Source organism: Chelonoidis abingdonii, chromosome 1 (assembly GCF_003597395.2).
Source record: "Chelonoidis abingdonii isolate Lonesome George chromosome 1, CheloAbing_2.0, whole genome shotgun sequence".
Taxonomy (NCBI): Eukaryota; Metazoa; Chordata; order Testudines; family Testudinidae; genus Chelonoidis; species Chelonoidis abingdonii.
In genome coordinates, this window is record NC_133769.1 from 179,484,992 (window position 1) to 179,492,130 (window position 7,139).

Genomic DNA, 7,139 nt, shown 5'->3' on the forward strand with positions numbered 1-7,139 from the left:
GAGATGTGTTGCTCATATCCATTCCACACCCGCCCTCCTTCCCCACTGTCGGAGTAGCCGGCAAGAAGGAACTGAGGAGCGGACGGGCCGGCAGGGGTATATATCAGCCGCCATGGCGGCGCCACTCTAGGGGGCGACCTACCGGCCCGCCGGAGTTGCTAGGGTAAAAAGTCTTCCAATGAGCATGCACGCGCAGCGTGTACACCTACTGGAATGGATATGAGCAACACATCTCGAAGAACAACAGTTACAAAGGTGAGTAACCGTCTTTTCCTCTGCAAAGTGCTTGAGTTTGCCAAAGCTGAAGTGGCTTTTCCATTCTTCTTATTGTATTATGTAAAAGAAAATAAAGAGGAAAAAGCGTGATAAATCTGATGTTTCAGCATCTTCCTCTTTTTATCGGACAATTGTTTTTAGTATAATTATATGTACCCTTTCTGATTAAATTATAAGAATTCCTTTTCAGACTACAGTATTCCTTCTACCCATTTAATCCCTGATTCAGGAATGCACTTAAGCTAATCAGATTTTTGCACATGCTTAAAATTGAGCCTGCACTTAAGTACTTTTTTGAATTTGGGCTTTAATATATGCACTCTAACTTAGTGTATGTGTGAAGAGCTAAATCACTGGGCTCCAAAGTCATGTGTGTGTGTGTTTGTTAGAGAAGCTATAAGTGACTTAGAATTATAACTCTTGCCTCTAGTTGAAGCGATACACTTGGTGTGCTGTTTCTTTTAAATGCAAGCTCCTCGTGATATGCCATTCCAGTATTCTGTAGAAAGGGGCCAAGGCTTAAGGAACTTGCAGTAGATCTGCTCTATTCTGAGTCTGGTTCCAACTGACTGTCAGGGGCAGCTCTAGACATTTCACCGCCCCAAGCATGGCCCTTGGCGTGCTGGGGCCTGGAGCCGCCCCTGCTGACTGTGCAGAAAAGGCACTTCACAGTGTCCTGCCTAGACTTTGTCTGGCAAGCTCAGCCCTTAAAGGCACAGTCCCAATACGATATCTTCCCTTCTCAGCCAAAATGCAATAAAACACTGAAAACCCATTACTGCCACACATTTACACTTACATCCAAACCAATAATGAAACTTACTGACAGTGTTCATTTAGTCTTGGAGGTGTGCTGTGCTGTCATTTGGCCTGTAGGGCTCCCCTGGAACCTCAGCGCTACTGCTGTCAGGAGGGAACAAGTCCACTTGTTCTGGTGGTTTCGTGTCCTGGGGCTCTGTTGTCTCAACCTTCTGTGGTTGTTGCCTGTTTGAGACCCCCAGGCAAAGCAGCAGATTCAGTGCCCCTAATTTTCATCCCTTCTGGGATTTGGAAAAGGTGTCATCTGTTACTCCATAGTATATGTCAATCTGGGGTGACAACTTCATATAGTCACAGAGCTACCACTTGTGACCCTGGTCCTGTTTGTGGCCATTGTTTCCTGTCACGCAGTGTCATTTCCATGAAGTGGTGGCAGCTCCTGTGACCCCCAAGTTCCACTGATTTGTTTTGTTTTGTCTTTCTGTCTCTTTAGCCATCTGCAAGCCTCCAGGAGCTCTCTCTAACAGCACACACGTTCTTATGTTGAGTTTTCAGTTTTACAGAGTGCCAGCTGGTGACAACTCATGCTTCACTGATGCCATTCTGTAATTTAACAATGCTAAAAACAGAACGAAGTCTGACTCCACAACCTTTTTCAATAGGTCACTTTGTTCTTTTCATGCTGCTTAAACTCATGCTCACTGTACTGTGGCACATTGTCAGGTATACTATGTCCCACAAAGTAGATTCACTCTGCACGATCTCCTCTTTAGCTGTAGTATCTTGTAATAAGACTATCTCAGGGAAGTAAAAATACTAGTCTAGATGTAAACAAATCAATGTCTATTTTCTCGGGGGGCAGGGGAGGGGGGCAATTTTTCCTATGCAACAAGCATCAGTTCTTTTACTTGACTTGGCCTGAGTTTTTAACATGTACAGCCCACAGTGACAGCTTCCTTAATGCCACCGTTCATTTGGGATCAGTATAAAATGTCTCTAGTCCTTCTTTTAGATTTTTTTTTCAATCCTCAGGTGATCATTATCTTTTTAACACACTTTTCTGTAACACCTTAAGACTCACCATCACTGGTGTCTTTAAACAAAATCTGATCTAGTACTAAGAGCTCCCCCTTAAAATGATACCTGGAGCTGGAAATATGCTGTCCCAGACACCCAGTCCAAATAGACTTAATCACTTTCTGCAAGGTCTCATCCACAGCAGTGATTCTGGCCATCACCGTCCATATTTCATCTGAGATTGGCCTGGTATTTTTTTTTATCAGATAGACAGGTACAAAATCCAGTTCTGGACTTTGCTTCAGTCCACTTTTGTCCAGTGCTCTAGAGAGCATGTCTGAGACCACCAAATGTCTCCCAAGTTTGTATTCAATTTGCAAATCATATAGTAGTACCTGAAAAAATAATCTCTGTATTCTTGCAGGGCGGGGCTGCCAGGTCCCTTTAAGAGATGGCAATAAATGGCTTCTGGTCAGTTTCAGTTGACACAGCCACCCACTTCCCCCCCCCAATAAAGACATGAAACTTTTCACACCTATGGACTAATGCCAAAGCCTCCTTCTCTATCTGAGCATATTGGCACTCAGTATTCATGATGAATACGCCACTGGTCTCCAGTTTTGTAAGAAGACTGAGCCAATATCCTCATCAAAGGAGTCTGTGGGCAACCTAGTTTTGCACTTACTGTCACAGTACCTCTGGACTATCTTTAACTATCTTCTCCTGTTCCCCAAACTCTCCATTAAGATGTGCATCACATGTCCACTGCATGTCTTTGCACAGTAGCACTTGCAGGTGGCTGGTTCAGGCAGCCAGCTGAGTCACAAATTTCCCTATATAGCTCATCATTTTAAGGAAACTTTTTGTAACCCTTCCTTATCTGGTGGGGCAGGCATGTTGGTGATGGTCTCAGCCTTACTGTAATCTACCTGTACATCTTGTTGTGTTAACTGCTCCCCAGCTATGTTATTTCTGTTGCATGGAATTTACATTGGTATGTTTAGCTGTAGCCCAGCAGCTGGGGTTCTTTCCAAAGCAGCTCAGAGCCTCTAGTGTTGCCTCTCTACTGTTTTTCCCCACAGCATACTGTAATTTATGCAAACCGTAAGTTAGTACCTTCTATATCAACCACATTTTGTGGTATTTTCTGGTGAAACACCTGGGGGCCCAAACCAAAACCCAAATGGCCGTCTGCAATAAGAAGGGCTCCCAAAGGGGGTGTTGAATAGGCACAAACAGGTGCTCTGTTTTTCTAAGGGCACCTGCCAGAACCTTGCTGATGTATCAGGCCTCCTCCTGAATAATTAATCCATGTGTAGATAATGAAAAATGTTCCCTTTTGACATACTGAATTCTTTGGGTCTATGCACAAGTGAAGGGTTCTATCTGCTTTTCCACAATGACCAACAAGTGTTACCCACTTGGTTGGTTCTTCTACTAGCTGGGTGATTCCCAAAGCAATGAGCCCATCCAGCTCCTCTTTTAGCCTCTGGTTTAAGACTAGGGAAACTTTCCTTGGGGCATAAATTGTGGGACAGTTGGGCTCTCCCAGCTCTATTCTGTGTGCTGTTGTGAGCTTCCCTATCCTGTGGAAGATGTCCTCAGATTATTCCTTAATTGTTTGGGTCCCTTGCCCCTCCAAAGAATGCACTCCCTTGATGAGACCAGGACGTGATTTGTTTTTAACTCAATAATGGATGCACTTCTCCCTGGCACTAGTACAAATTGTGTCTTTTCCAGTTTATTTACCCATACGTTTAGTTCACATACACCTTTAGTAGGGATAAGCTCACAACTGTAAGCCTGAGTTTACTCATTTATAGCCAGTGCCTGTGGCTTTTCTTTTAGTATTATTAACATTGTTTGCTTGTGCACTAGTGTCCATCTTAAAATTAATGAAAATTAATGCTTTCAGGCTGATAGTTCAATCATCTTCTACTGCAATGTTGTCAACTCTTCCCAGGAAGAGTTCATCTGAGCCAGCAGTGCTGTTGTCATGCTCTTTGTCCAAACTGTGCCCACTCCACTGCTGTTTGCATACTCTTCCAAAGGGATGTTATCTATTAAGCTCTTGCATCATTTCCCCTATGTTGGGCCTTGTCTTGGCTTGTGTTGGTTGTCACAGTATGTGCAGTTCCATGTGCTGCTTTTGGTGGACTCCGAATTTGAGTTCCATACGCCTCTCTGCCTCTCATCTCATTTTTTTATGATCATTTGGATTCTCAATCTGGTTTACAGCGTCAGGGCACTGCCCAACCTCCATGAGCTTCAGTCTGGAGCGGGTCACCTCCTGTGCTTGCTAGATTCTAATTGCCTTAGGGTATGTCTACACTACCCGCCGGATCGGCAGGTAGCAATCAATTTATCATGGTTTGATATATCGCTTCTCATCTAGACACGATATATCGATCCCCAAACGTGCTCTCGTCGACTCCGGAACTCCATCAGAGAGAGCGGCAGTAGCAGAGTCGACGGGAGGAGCCACAGCCGTCGATCCCGCGCCGTGAGGATGGGAGGTAAGTCGAAATAAGATATGTCGACTTCAGCTATGCTAGTCACATAGCAGAATTTGCATATCTTACATTGAGCCTGCCCCCTAGTGTAAACTAGGCCTTAGTGAGGGTTAATTCTGGCTCTCCCAATAGTGTCTTTCTGACATTTTGTTCCAGATTCCAATTGCAAGCTGGTCTCTTATGAGGGACTCAGCTCTAAAATCTCTGCTATGGTTTCATCTTCTTGTTGTTCTCTGAAACAGTTGAGAGATGTTTTAAAACATTTTTAGGTGGAGTGCAGTTAATCCTCAAGTATCTGGAATAGTTTCATAGTTAGCCTCCTCTGTCTGAGTTTACTAAAAACTTCTAAACACATCAAGTGCTTCAGAACCTGCTATTGTCAGAAATAAGGGTACCCTCCACCTATGTCTATATTTTCCAGCACTCATTGCTTGTAGATACAGGGAGAAGCACTGTTTAAACCTTTTCCAGTTGTCTTCCACATTTCTAAAGTTTCATCTCTGTTGGATGGAGCTTTTAACTGCTTCATCCTTCCACTCAGGATCTTTTCTTAGTTCTCTTTACTCCCGGGATCATGCAGTGTTCAATGATCACTCAGTGCTCAAAGAAGTCCCAGCTGGCTTCTCAGTGCCCCACTCAGACTTTCTGTTTGGGAAGCTCAGCCCTTAAAGGCACAGCCCCTAATACCACACCTGTTCACCAGGTGAAACTGTCAGGGCTGCAATTTTAATGCACCTAACAATCCTGCCCTCCAGCATACCTGCAGATTGTGACAAGAGGATCATGGTTTCACAAGTATAAGTCAGCCTCTCTGGGGACTGGTGGAGACAGACCCTGCATTTCTCAGGGCACCCTTGAGCCCTAAATAACTACCTCAACATCTGCATTCATTGACTGGAATTTCTTCTTAGCTTTAATATAGTAAAAGCAAAACTGTTTTTTAATCATTTAAATTTAAAATGAAAGTGAGAAAATATTCTTTACAGTTCAAAAAGGTTTGCCAGTACCATATTACTATACAGGGTGTGTGCTTAGTCTCCGAATCAAAGTTTCAAGTGCCTAAGTGACTTAGGAGCTTAGGTCTCCCTTAAAAATCAATGAGATTTAGGCTCTTATCTGTGGTGTACTGCAAACTGTATTAAAATTGTAAACTATCGCTTTAAATGGTCAGCGTTTTTTTCTTGGCCCTATTTGCAGGCAAGGGATCTCCCTAGGAAAGGAAGTGATCTGGGTTAGCCCTCTATCAGCAGTCAGTCTGCAGACAGACACCTAGAGTAAGGTGAGGTAATATGTGTGACTCTGTTTCAGGGAGCAGCCTGCTTTTTTGCTTTCTGGTTTGGGGTTCTTGTGTGTTATCATTCTGAATTCTAAGTAGTAAAGTAGAGTTATGTTGCAACCTTCCAGCAAGAGTATTTTATGTTCCTATCTGACTAGGGTTGCTAATTTTGGTTGGATATATTCCTGGAGGTTTTATCACATGACATAGTCTTTAATTAAAGATTAATCTTTAATTCCTGGCGACACCAGGACAATACTGGAGGGTTGATAACCCTACATCTGACTCTTCTCTGTGTATGCTGTGACCATAACACTAAGTCACTTTTCAAAATGTTACTGTCTCCTAAGCTGCTTAGGCACTTCTGAAAACTGTACCCGAGATGCCTTCAAGCCTTGAGGGCAATAAAACATAAAATGGTGTGTGATAATACTGCAGGGCTATAATAGACAATATTATACAATAGACAACATTAATAGATATGTATGATCATACTAGGTACACAAAAGGAAAGAGGGTAGTTTCGTGGTTAGGGCAATAGACTCAGGATAGCCAAGTTTTATTTTTATTTTTTTCCTCTGAAGTGCCATGAACAAATTTCTGTTCTTTTAATCTATTGTTACTAATAGTCTCTGTATTTATGAACTATGCTGATGATCCATAGGTAGAATGCAAATTTACAGGGGGGAAAAAGAAAAGGAAACTAATCGATGAAACACACGTGCTAGAAATCCACCAACAGCCAAATAAATAATCCTAATTAATTCTTAGTTTGTGGTTGTTTGCTTTGACACCAAGCTCCTCCATACCATTTCAGCTGCTTGAATCCTCAACTGAATAATTGTATATTGTGTCCAGGCGAACATCTGACTTCCTTACGAGCTAGCATATGGCCAGCTATGAGCTAGCAAAATAGAACTTTGATTTGTTTGCAGTACAGTGGATCCAATTCACCTTGTCTTACTCCAGTTCTGTGCTACTGTAAGCCCATTGAAATCAAAGGGTTACACAGAGTTAAAACTGGAGCAACACAGTCATGAATCAGGCGTGATGTTTATACGTAAATCATTTGTGTTATAACGATTGTTATTGTGGGTTAATGGATAGGGCATTATTTCCACTGGGATATAAAGATACAGGCCACTTAACAAAACAAATAAGGAGGGAAGATCCATGCCTTGAAGAAGATCTGATCCTATGAGGCACTGAGCATCTCTGCCTGGTGCCCTGAGCTGTCACTGGAGCTAATGGCAGTTGTCTAGAGCTGGGTGAAAAAATAATGTGGTTTGCTGGGAATT